Source organism: Cydia amplana, chromosome 21 (assembly GCF_948474715.1).
Source record: "Cydia amplana chromosome 21, ilCydAmpl1.1, whole genome shotgun sequence".
Lineage (NCBI taxonomy): Eukaryota > Metazoa > Arthropoda > Insecta > Lepidoptera > Tortricidae > Cydia > Cydia amplana.
The window spans coordinates 12,708,287-12,722,222 of record NC_086089.1 but is presented as its reverse complement, the minus strand read 5'-3'; the positions used below and the strand labels follow the sequence as shown (position 1 = coordinate 12,722,222).

Genomic DNA, 13,936 nt, shown 5'->3' with positions numbered 1-13,936 from the left:
TCGACAGTACCATATTATTGTATTGTCATCAGAACTATGTACAGCTGCCAATTTTCATGACGCTATTACGATCCTTGGAAGATGGTTTTAAATTAGTTACCTACCTTAGATTCCATTACATATAGTTACATACAGGGGACCGATTTTTAGGGTTCCGTAGCCAAATGGCAAAAAACGGAACCCTTATGGATTCGTCATGTCTGTCTGTCTGTCTGTCTGTCCGTCTGTCTGTCCGTCCGTATGTCACAGCCACTTTATTCCGAAACTATAAGAACTATACTGTTGAAACTTGGTAAGTAGATGTATTCTATGAACCGCATTAGGATTTTTACACAAAAATAGAAAAAAAAAACAATAAATTTTTGGGGTTCCCCATACTTAGAACTGAAACTCAAAAAAAAAATTTCATCAAACCCATACGTGTGGGGTATCTATGGATAGGTCTTCAAAAATGATATTGAGGTTTCTAATATCATTTTTTTCTAAACTGAATAGTTTGGGCGAGAGACACTTCCAAAGTGGTAAAATGTGTGTCCCCCCCCCCCTGTAACTTCTAAAATAAGAGAATGATAAAACTAAAAAAAATATATGATGTACATTACCATGCAAACTTCCACCGAAAATTGGTTTGAACGAGATCTAGTAAGTAGTTTTTTTTTAATACGTCTTAAATCCCCTAAATACGGAACCCTTCATGGGCGAGTCCGACTCGCACTTGGCCGCTTTTTGAAATTCGACCGCTCGATTTCGTGTATTTCGTTCAGTAATATCTCCACTACTAGGCATGTAAATTCTACTAATAGAATTGAAAACGAGTGGTCAATACCACTAGATTCCCAATTTCTATCGCTCGAATTTCAAAAATTACCATTTCGCCGTTTTCCACCGATTTTCGAGTGACATAATCGAGCGATCGAAATTCAAAAATCGGCCCCCAGGTCGCCCTAATAAAAGCTTGTTAAAAAACAAATCGATTTTATGTAATCTATCATTATATTTGATGTTTTTAAATTATAATTACTTTACTTATTTTATTTAACGTGCACACTCATTAGCTTCCCAAAACTTTAGTCATTTAGTCATTTAGTCATTTAGTCATTTATTTATTGCAACCATAGTGTAGTACAGATCTTATAACTAGGTACATTTAGAGTCATATGGGCCCTGGCAGGGCATTGCAATGTCATACATATTTTAATTTACAATAATCCCAAAAATTTTATAAACTCATATCTAATATTCCTAATTTTATACATTATATTATATTTATTATTTATATTTTTAGAAACATTGCACTTACATTTTAAAATCACTTACATCTAGATCATATTTCATGTCAAGTTAGGTATATAAAATTTCAAATATCACTTCCAAAAATAATACAATAGGAAATAAAGTCGGACTATAAATTAAGATTATACAATTAAATATAATAATTATTATTACCATGTCAAATTATTTTCATTTAAAAAGTCAAGTTATTTTCATTTAAAAAGTCATCAACAGAGTAATACGCTTTTTCTGTAAGCAGGTTCTTTAATTTATGTTTAAATATGTGGTGTTTGCCCTCGACCTTTATACTTTCCGGGATTTTGTTATAGATATATATAAACCTAACATGTGGGCTGTTTCTATGCATCATTAAATTTGATTTCGGCAGGCCTAGTCTGTTTTCATGCCGAGTTGCCATTCTTCTATTTGGGGCATCTTTTATTTGGCGGAAAAGGTGCATGTGCTCCCTGACGAACATGCCAACCTCTAAAATATAAATGGATGGAAGGGTGAGAAATTTATACTCTTTGAAATAACGTCTACATGGTTCTGCATGCCACATATTTAAGAGAATGCGCAGGCACTTCTTTTGCAATATGAACAGGTCGTCAGCATCTGTGCTATCTCCCCACAAAATTACTCCGTACCGGAGCCAGGCATATGCGTGCGCATAGTATGCTGAAAGTGCCGTTTCATAATTAGTATTGGACTTTAAAACACCGAGTGCATAGATAAATCTTGTCAATTTTGTTTTTGTTTGTATAATGTGCATTTTCCAATTTAGGTTTGTGTCTATTGTAATGCCTAATAGAGTAAAATGTTCTACTTCTTCTATTTGACCATTACTTGATGTTAAGTTAAGATCTAGAGGACTTTTTTGATATGGTCGAAATTGAATAATTTTTGTCTTTTTAAAATTAATTTCTAAATTGTGATCCACAAGCCAATTATCTACTGTCAGGAGAGTGTTTTCTAATTGAACATTACAGTGGTCACTATTATTACTTTTAAAGATCAGAGACACATCATCCGCGAACATTACACACGTCGTGTCTAATGCTTTAGGCAACCCATTGATATATATCAGGAATAGTATGCATCCCAACACACTACCCTGTGGTATTGAACCTCTAGCGTAACAGATTTCCGATTGAATATTTTGCACTTCTTTTAAGCTTTCATTATAATGATCTATTTGTACATATTGTCTACGGTTTTCTAAATACGATTTAAACCATTTGTGAGCGTTTCCCCGAATTCCGGAATCATACAATTTATTTAAGAGTATATCATGGCGCACTCTGTCGTACGCTTTTGACATGTCTAGCAAAATACCGACAGCGTAATTTTTATTATTTATATGGTCAAGTATTGCTTGGACGTAATTATATACGGCTAGACTAGTCGTACGTTTTTTCCTGAAGCCATATTGATTTTTGTCTAAGATATTATTTTTTTCTAGGTACTTGTAAAGACGGTTCGACATTGCTTTCTCGAAAACTTTTGACATTGCCGATAATAGAGCTATTGGTCTATACTGCGTGAGTTCGGTATTTTTACCTCCTTTTTTGAAAACCGGTCTTATTTTGGCGGTTTTGAGTTTTTCCGGAAAACTACCTTCATTAAATGATAGATTAATTAGTTCGGTTAAGGGCGGTACCAACTCGTCTTTGCATAGTTTAATTAGTATGGACGGTATTTCGTCTATCCCAAAACTACGTTTATTTTTAAGGTTCTGTATGATATTTGATACCTCTCGTTCCGTAACGGGGCTTAGATACATCGAGTTTATTTGAGGATTCTGTGTCGGCCTACCGCTAGGCTTAACATGCGAACAAGACGAATCTCCTACAGTGGCAAAGTATTTATTGAAAGAGTTTGCAATTTTATCGGGAGAAACTGTCAGCTGGTTTTCTATATTTAGTGTAAGATTTTTATTATGTGAACTATTTCCTCTTTTGTTTGTTATTTCCTTAATAACTTTCCACATTGTCCTCGTTTTATTTGATGACCGATTCATTTGACTTATAAAATTGAGTCTTTTTGATAAATTTACACATTTTTTAAGCATTTTTGAATATACTTTATGGTGCCTATTTAAAACTTCATTTTGTGACTGATTCACCAATATTTTTAATTGTCGTTTGTGTTTACACGATTTTTTTAGCCCGGGGGTCAGCCACGTTTTGGTATTTGTATTTCCCACTCGGATTCGTCTTTTAGGAATGTACTTGTTTAGTGTTTCTAGTAACGTATTTTCAAAGTTATCATAATTTTCATTTAATGTCTTATTCGGAGAGATTATGTCCCACCATTTAATATTTTGTAGCGCGACCTTAAAACTTTCCATGTTTCTTTCATTAAATATTCTTTTTAAGCTATACCACTTTTTATTTGTTCTAGTGATTGGGTTAAATATTTGTTGACTGTATAATAAACTTTTGTGGTCTGATATTCCGTGTTCTTCAATTGTTACAGAGGTGTTTTTTAACGAGTTTGTAAAAATTAAGTCAATGCATGTCGATGTTTTGTTTGTAATTCTAGTAGGTTCTTTTGTAATTAAAGTCAAATTAAATGAGAGCATCAAGTCTACAAGATTTTGGGATATTCTAGAATGAGTTAACATATTTATATTAAAGTCTCCTCCAATAATTATACACTTCTTCCTATCTCTCGGTTTAATTTTTTGTAAGATTTTGTTAAGTGTTTCATAGAATACTGTAATGTCTCGATCAGGTCTATATATATTTATTAGAATTACATTATATACGGGTATTTCCAAAGCACAACATTCAATAACACATTCCTTAGATAATTCAGAAATGTCAGTTCTTTCTATATAGTTTAAATCTTCCTGAAGCAGGATCGCCACTCCACCCCCTTGGCACTCGCGTCTGTAGTAACCTGCGGCAAACCTGTATCCGTTTATTGAGACTAGATCCTGCTGGTGTTCTGTTATCCATGTTTCCGATAAGCATAATGCTCGGATATTTTTATTACATAGAAATGATTCGATTATGTGGGTTTTATTTTTCAGACTTTGCACATTCTGAAAAAGAATTGTTAGGTCGTTTTTAGGTACGAAAACAATGTCCAATGTCTTCCTTTTCCTGATTTACAGAATGTATTGTTTTAGTTTGTTCTGTGCAAAGTATTGGCGCCGAAATTGATCCTATAGTTGGGTTTGCTGCGTTAGTCGCGTTGGCTTTGCGTATGGTGTTATTACTTTTTACTGGTGATATTATAATTTCCTCTCCGTTTATAAATAGGCGATTGTTTTTAATATAGGCCCGTTTTCCTTCTTTTCTGGCGTTATAAAGGTACTCTCTCTGTGTTTTCCTCTGTTGTAGTGACTGGCTATCTAGGTGTCTAGATACGGCGTAGCCAGTATTTTTAAAGCTGTATGCGTTGTCAAGTATATATTTTTTCATTCTTTTACTTATCAGTTCGATTGCTATTGGACGGCGGTGTCCTTTTTTGCCGAGTCTTCTAGCAGTTTCAATAAAGCCATTAATGTCGATATTGAGTATGTCGTGGAACATGTGACTCAGTCGAGGGTATAAGTCAGCTTCAGTTTCACTCTGCCATTCATCAAGTCCATATAGGACAATACTTTTTTCGTATTCTTCGCTATTCTGTCGATTGATGGCGTTTATCTTATCTTGTATTTCTAGCAATTCCGATTTCAGTTTTTGGTTCTCTTGCTCTAGGGAATTTATACTCTTTTTCGCGTCGTAAAGGCCATTACTTAAAGTTTCTTGTTGGGCAGAAATTTCAGTAAACTTTTGATTAAACTCCCGGTTCATCGTTACAATAGCCGTCTTGATCCCTGCCTGAATGAGACGTTCGACATGAGATAATAAGTGTGTATTATTTTCTTGTAATTTTTTATCCAAAAGTTGGCCTATCTGTTCTAGAGTCACGTGATTTTGGCTTCTTTCTAGGCTGTTTTGTTGGGGATTGTGATATGTTATGTTTGTGTTTCCTGGTGTAGTCTGTTCATGTTGGGAGTCTTCGACCGACATATCTAATAATGAGTTTTCTAGGTACGAGCGAACTGGGGTGTCATCGTTCTTGCGCCTGGATGTAACGTTTGTGCAGCGAGGGCAATGCCAAGTTTTTTGAATTAAGTAGTTATTGGCCATAAAAGTAGCCGTTGTTATATTAAGACATCTAAAATGGTATGTATCTTTACACGTTACACATTTTAAGGCTTCTGAGTCGTTTATTGGCTCGTCGCATGCTAGACAATTCATCTTTGTTAATTTTCCGTGTTGACAAACAACGAAATCAAATTGAATGGCACTGTGGCTTATAATGTATTAGTTGGTTATGATTTCCGAACGTACCATATGTCCAATACGGACCGAAGTTCACGAGTCCAATTCGGACCGCTATTTGACAGTTGACGTTTGGTGTCAGATGTTAATGTCAATCAGCTGTACACGGTGTGCAATGTGCCGTTATTTATAACGGTATATTTTATGTTTGTGGTGATTTTTGAATTCAAAACGGTCAAAATTCTCTCTTACCAAGTTCTTAAGTCTTGAAATGTTGCATATTGTGCTTCCAAACAATGTGTCTTCGGTGGTTGATTGCACTTATAACCTATTGTTTACATCATAGCAGTCTGAGTACGTATTTATTATTTTTTACAAATTAAAAATCGCGAGAGCTCAAGTTAGTATGTTTACTTGGCCAGTGTTGCCAGTATTCCTCAGTAACTTGTTAGGATCAGCCCTATTGTTTTAATGATGGGGCTAATCTTTTTAATTAAGCTGCAGGGCTGCGTCTAATGAGAATGTTACTTTCACACGTGTAGCGTACCCACGTGTGAGCGTTTTCCAAAAAAAGTGTACATGTCATTCATGTCTTCAAAATATTGACTTCTTGGGCTCATCTTACTCAGAATCATTTGTACATTCACCTCATACATGAAAAAATGTGTCCCAAAATTTTATATGAAATTTTTTTTTTCCAGTGCGTCACGTTCATACAAATAAAAAAAAATTCATACAAGAATGTGACGATCAGGAAAGGAAATTTTTGGACACATTTTTTTATGTATGAGGCGTGAATGTACAAATGATTCCGAGTAAAATGAGCCCAAGAAGTCAATATTTTGAAGACATGAATGAAATGTACACTTTTTTTGGAAAACGCTCGTGTATCATATGCTAGGGCTACAGCATCAAAAGTAAACGGCCGGCCTAGCCAAGCTAACAATCGCTATCGCTTCGACGACAAAACGCTTTTTTTGTGCCTCTCTATCACTCTTCCATATTAGTGCGACAATGACATGACAGTTGCGTTTCGATCGCTACGGAGTAGACATGGGCAGTGAGTAAATACTCACGGGTAAATACCGAGTAAATACTCAGTATTTACTCAATATACCCGTATTTACTCGTTTATACCCAAATTGGTGGGTATAAACTGTTTAGAGTGCTGAAAGGGGCATATAAATTTGAAAATATAGGTGTATTTTGTAAGCCGCTACTGGATTAAGAACTCAAAATTGTAAGAAATTTATTTTTAAGAGGGGCACTCCATACATGTAACTAATTGTCACAATGTTTTTTTTTTTCTGAAAAAAAAAACCGTTTCTAAAGGCCAAAATAATGTTTATCTCTCTATAACTTTAGAAGTTAGAACCAAAGTTCAGAAAAAATATGAAAACATATCGGGAGATTAGCCGTATAATAGAGTACAAAAAACAATATTTTGAACATCATCGGTTGAGTTAAAACATCCTTAATAAAAGGTCGTAAGTGCCGCGTAAACACGCACTTTTGCGCGTCGTGCAGTTATCTAGAACATCGATAGAATTTAAGTACCATATTTTTAAAGTAAATACCTTCTTATTTAAAACAAAATTGTTAACTATGCATTATCACAAATTGCCTCTCACTAATAATTACCTTCTTTTCCTAAATTACGCGTCCTATATGCTTTTTATTTTAGAGATATTGTTAAAATTAAGACACGTTAGCACTTTTCAATAAAAGACAATTTTGTTCTTAAATCTCACTTTTTGAATATTTTACCCACCTAAATGAGTAAATACGGGTATTTATCGGGTGCTTTGAGTAAATACCGAGTAAATACTCAGTATTTTCCACCCCTACCCATCTCTACTACGGAGCGTAAGCGATTGGCACGTTGGCTACGCTGCCGGATCAGACGATATCTAAACACGCACGCACGCGCAAACGGACGTTTTCAGATATTTGCGAGCACCTTGGCCGCTCCGATATTTGATGACGATTGTACATTTATACATTAGGAGCGTTTGACAACCCTAGCTAAATCCCTTAATCCAAGTTCCAGACACATTTGCAAGTGAAAGTTACGTAGGTAGGTACCTAAAGAACCCGCCACAATTATTGAACACGCACTCTTGACAATAGAGATCAGATATTTGTGAGTGCCTTGGCCGCTCCGATATATCTGATGGCGACTGTAATTAAACCATCACAGTCAATCTTTGTAAAGTTTATTCGTTTTATTTTAAAACTAGCGACTCGCCCCGGCTTCGCACGGGTTAACAAATTATATATACGTATAAACCTTCCTCTTGAATCACTCTAAGGTAAAGGGCCCCTGTTTCGGCAGGTTAAGGCTCTTGAGAGTTTGTATATTACTAAGCATTTTTTTTTAAATATTACTAAGCATATCAATACCTTGAAAGCTTTTGAGTAAGTTATATTAGTTCCTTGTTAATAATTTACTGTATGAACTATAGGGTTTTAGTTGAAACTTATTTTTATATGAATTTTTTCGTGAACCTCTTATTTGGCTCCCATTTCGTGATACAAATTTAGCTCAGCTCCTAAGTTCGTGAATTCGTGTCCCCTGTTTCGGAATAAAGTTTTCTTAGAGTAATTGGTGATAATTTGCTGATAATCATTTTAATTATTTAACGGTCTTACCTACTTACCAGTAATTGTAAGGTCAAATTAATAATAATATAAAAAAAAATGTTAAATATTGAGAGCTAGCTTAAAGTTTTTTGTACTCGTCGTCTTTAATAGTTGAATTAAGACTTCGTAAACCATATGGATACTTTATTACTTGATTAAAAGCCGAACTATATAAATAAAAAAAATAAAAATAAAAATTCAAAAAATAAAAATACAGAAAAAAAATTAACTATAGTCCGTCAACCAAATCTTGTCAGTAGCAATGTAAAGCAAACTAAAGTAGGGCAACACTCAAAGAGCAGTATTGCGCTAAGAAAAGCAGCAATGTACATCGAACCAACAGATTTTTTTTCCGCTGAGCGCGCCCTGCGTACGTCAATTCAAATTGTCACTCGCGGTTTATTGAAAAAAATTGAAACATGGACGGACAATTTAAAAGCGATGTTAAAACAATGTTAATCAAAATGATGAACAAATTTGAAGATATCAAAAACAACTGCTTATATTCTCTTTGTTCCCTATCTATGTCTTCTAAGTTTACTAAAATAAAATCATATCAAAATGCAGATAATTAGATAGTGCATATATTTGTTATTTACAATATAATATGCCACTTGTTAATGTAAATTAGTGTACTGTTCTGGATGAATATGACATACCTGTGTAATTTTTTTGATTGGTATATATTGTACAATATACATATTAAAAATAAAACAACTGATATTTGGGTGTTTATTTAATTTAAAGGTAAATAAGATAAGGGTCACTTTTCGACTTGGTTGCGTTGTACACGTACATAAACCGCCATAGGTAAGTATTGTCTGAAAAGATACTACCTACTACGAACGCCTTATATTGGGCAAGATTTAATCCTGCAACAAACATGTATGGATTAGGTAGATATTGCGAAAGAACGGCGATATAATCAAGGCTCTTAATAGTGTTTAAAAGGTTTACCTTTGTAAATAGTCACAACTGATTGCTGAAAATATTAGACATGTGGGCCTATGGACGGTTTCCAGGACACAATTTATGGTCTTGTTGGATAGATTTAGGCATACGTTTTAATTTTATTTATGCCTTTTAACCCTAAAACAAAAAAACTGAACATAATCTTAAAAGTTCGAAAGAGTTCTTCCAATACTTGTCATAACCTCAATTTTTAGTAATGTATACCATCAACGCCAACGAGCATGATTGTACATTGTAGGCCCCTTAGCTTTGCTTATTCTTATTTAATGTATTGGTATTTAATGGTGACAGCAGAAATATCTCTTGAAACAGAAACGATTCAGAATGAAAACCAAATGAAAACAAATAAGGTGACGGCTGTCGATGTCGTTCACGATCCACATTCCACAGATAAAACACAGATGACACGCGTTTTGGAATTATTTGAACACAGTGTTGCTAACCCGCGATTTTTCAAATTTGCCGCCTTTTACTACTGACAAGATTTGGTTGACGGACTTTATCTTATACGTTAAATATACTTGGTCAACCAGATCTTGACAGTAGAAAAAGGCGGCAAATTTGAAAAATGTACGCGCGAAGGGATATCGTCCCATAGAAAATTTGAATTTCGCGCCTTTTTTTACTGACAAGATTTGGTTGACCAGTTATATAAACATACACAAAAATAAATCAAATAAATTGAATTATAAATAAAATTGTGCTAGTAGTTAATATGAGAATATACGTGGAATATACCTTAAAAATTTAAACTCGGGTCACATTCAAACTCGTTTTATGAGAATTCTAGTGAAAAAAACATATACCGAATTTCGCTCATACGAAACTTCATGAAATACATTAATTGTTTTCTAATTTATTTTTTTAATTATCTTCGTTGTTCTATTTAAAAACAAGCACTCAAAATGTATCTAGAAAATCCTTGATTCGTTAGTGGCACGAAATAGGAGACACACGAAAAATAAAATGACCGCTATTTCGTGAGTTGATTTATTGCAATTTTAAGGTATTTCTATGCATATATTCAATATTTTTTCTTATCAAATCAATTACTAAGGAACCCACAGAAACACTCCCAAAAACTTTTATTCGACTGGGTTTAGCTTTTCCTTCCTATAAGCTTAACAAGTGAGAGCGCGCACCTTACGCCTAAAAAAAGTGCACGCATATAACACAGCTGTTCGCGGCCGTCTGATAGTTTCGACCGTCGTATTAGGGTCGTTCTCGCATTTCGTGCAAATCGGTGTTTTCGGAAATTTACCAAAAATGTGGTGGCGTTTTCAAATATCTGTTAATGCAAGGTTGTAACATAGGGCCTAAAGTATATGTCTCTCCAATGAACAATTCTAAAAAGATATGTATTTTCTTTATATGTACAATTAACACCCAATTTTTTCATTCATCTCTACATGTAACGCGTGAAGATATAACTTTGACCTACATTTTAACCTTAAGATACTACAAATAGAAAATTCGTTGTTTGTTCAATAAATGACTTATTTAGTTATGTTTTAAATCGTATAATATTAGAAGCTAGAAATAAATAATAAAAACTATACAGCCTTATAAGTGTATGGTTCAAGTAATTTCTTCATTACCGACGCGAGAAATAGATTAGCTATATTTTGCTATATAGCGAGGGTATATAGCGCCTACCGCCGATGCAACACATTGTTCGTCAGTCAGTTGGCCGCGTGATCTCGTAGCGGACGCCCGTGTGCCGCTGTTAGCGAAAATATATACGATCTCTCGGGTCGGGAAGGAGTGTGGTTCTCGTTAGTCTTCATCGCCATCGCGTGATTTATACAGTAAGTAGCAAGTGTACATTATTATAATTATACGTAATGAAGTGTTTTAGTGTCCCCTTTCAGATGGTTTATTCTGCAAAATTAAGGTCTGATGCCAACTGATGTAGGCGACAAAAACTTCCAAAACTTCATTCATATCGGTTTCATTCACTTCTTTTCCTTCTAATTTTACTGGGAAAGGTAATGAATGACTTAAGAAGGTAATGATAATATATTCGAGGCAGTGCATTTAATGGAAAGAGGCTTAGTTATTATAAATATTACGTTGTTATAAACATTTAAAACTGTATATGATAATAGGGGAGCCCAACCGGGGAGCCTTTGTAGTCTAAGATGGTCGACCTTCACCGATATGTCTGACGGATGAAACTTACATATTATGAAAGAAAATATATTCCTGAACATAAATAAATAGGGTTGCTTAAAGAAATATGGTCAAAACTATGTTTAATTATTTTTTGAAAAAAAAAATTTTTTTTCTTTAAATTTCACCGATCTGTCTGACAAACGAAATAAGTTCCAATGGAAAGTATACAACTTGTACAATATAAATCAACTAGGTTGCCTATCTTTTTCCGGTCACTATTATGTGGTTATAGGGTTGCTTGCGAAAATCCGGTCACAAATAAGGTTTGCCAGGCTTTTAAATAAAATAAGAAGGGAAGACTTTTAGCGATAACTCATAAACGGCTTAACTTATCAAGTTCGCTTTAATTTTGTTTGAATAAGTTTATTAAGCACTATTTTTATGATTTTTTTCCATATTTTTTGGATCGATTTTTCAAAAGTTAGAAGGAATAACCGTTTTTTATTCTTTCTAAATTATTATAGGTGAACCAGGATCTATTGAGGGTGCGCCATGTTACGGAAATTTGTTGGTACTAATTTCTAGCAATGGCAACAATTTTAATAATAGACAACATCTACCCTCTATGATAGTTGTCAATATTGACAATGTAAACATTGCTTTGTCTAGTTTCGTGTGAATTATTATTAGACTGCAATAATCATGCCGAAAGTTTTAGATTTTACAGAGAAAAAAGTTGTAAATAGTGTATATAGTTATTTATTGGGAGAAAAATGTGCGGGAGAGAAATTTCCTCCATTAGAAAACATAACGAAATTAGCATCTGAATTGACGGGTAAGTTTCAAACTTATGGACAAATGTCACTATAGTCAGGTCGTCACGATTTGGTTGATGTCTTGTAATAATTTGATTTGTGTATTAGGTGTATTGCATGCATCGGTATCACGGATTGCTAGCGAAGGGCGTAAGGGCGGAATTAAACGACCAAACCTAAAAAAAAGAAAACAAAAAAAGAAAATAGATTTGGATGATATTCACGCTATTCATTTTATCTAAATCGAGTCAGCCATTTAAGCGTAAAAACTGAAGAAATATCCAAACATCAAACTTCGCACTTATTAAAGTTGTCGGAATAAAACAAAAATCATCTGCTAATTTCCATTGTCCCCACTATACAAATTGTTGCTATATAAAATTCAAAACGAGCGCCCTCTTGACAATACTCCCAAAGTTCTGGTTTACCTATATTTCCGAATTGATTGACTTTATCAAAAAATGTTGTTTGCAAACTCCTATTTATTTTTAAAGACCTATCCGACGACACCCCACACTATAGGGTTAAAACGATAAAAAAAATTACATAGGTACAAAACGCGAATGATTTAAATATATTTTGTCTATGCTAATTTTTGAAAATTTGAAAACTATGTTTTATGTGATATGGTGCGCAGATGATCAAACCGACTTAATAAACACTTGGGGTTAACAATCTCGACTTATAATGATGATAAGTAAATGGTGAATGTACCATCTAGCTTGAACATTATAAGTTGAGATTGTCAACTCCAAGTGTATGTCAAGTCGGTTTGATCATCTCCGCAGTGCTTAAGACACATGTTTTTAATATTGTTGATTTTAATTGGTGTTAATTTTCTTGAAATACAGTTTTTTATATAAATAATAAATAAATAAATAAATATTGGGGGACATCTTACACAGATCAACCTAGCCCCAAACTAAGCAAAGCTTGTACTATGGGTGTTAGGCAACGATATACATACGTATATAGATAAATACATACTTATATACATAGAATATGTTCGATTTCATAAGTTTGTTTCATTACCGTCCACTGATAAAATTACCATCTCGTCCGAATTCATTACCAGCGCGTAGTTCATTACCAGTAGCCTTATTAAATGAAAAGTAATAACGTTACAAAGGTGCCTTTAGCAGAAAAATGTTAATAAATGAATCCACAAATTGACGAAACTCAAAAGTTTACCATTTAAAACAAAAATTACAAATCGAGAGAATCTCACCGATTTGCACGAAATGAGAGAATGACCCATTACTCTCAGTTTAATCACTAAAATATTGGTTATTATTTTATTGAAGAGATTAAATAATACAGATTTTTTTCATATGTATAATTTAAATAAACAATACTTGAATTCCTTATTATTTGCGCCAGAAACAAAACTAACGAAATAACGTACTAACACGAACTTGGGGCCCTTTACCTTATCTATTAAAAAAACCGCATCAAAATCCGTTGCGTAGTTTTAAAGATCTAAGCATACATACAGACAGACAGACAGACAGCGGGAAGCGACTTTGTTTTATACTATTTAGTGATAACATCTTAACATCCTAAGATAATTAGCTATAGGTAAAGATAAAATATTTGCATAAAAGTTAAATAAACTATTTTGAATTGAACTGAATTGGATTAACGTCAAACAAAAGTAGCCTACGGCCGGCTACGGCCCGGCCAAGCCATTGCGCGACCGGCGACGGCGGCAACCATAGGTTGGAGCGAGACACAGCATCGAATCTTTCGTTCCCACCTATTATGGTTGCCGCCGCCGCCGGTCGCGCAATGTCGTGGCCGGGCCTCAAAATTGTCTCACGACATTCAAAATGAATACAA

The 13,936-nt window shown here is 34.1% G+C and overlaps 1 long non-coding RNA gene across 3 annotated transcripts in view; it reads right to left on the bottom strand.

The window, feature by feature from the left end:
* Positions 1-374: 374 nt before the first annotated feature.
* Positions 375-13,936, bottom strand: part of LOC134657984 (uncharacterized) — an 88,009-nt gene continuing 74,447 nt past the window's right edge. For all 3 annotated transcript variants that reach the window (XR_010097665.1, XR_010097664.1, XR_010097663.1), the window contains exon 2: positions 375-666. This is a non-coding gene — a long non-coding RNA (uncharacterized LOC134657984). The remainder of the gene's footprint in view (positions 667-13,936) is intronic.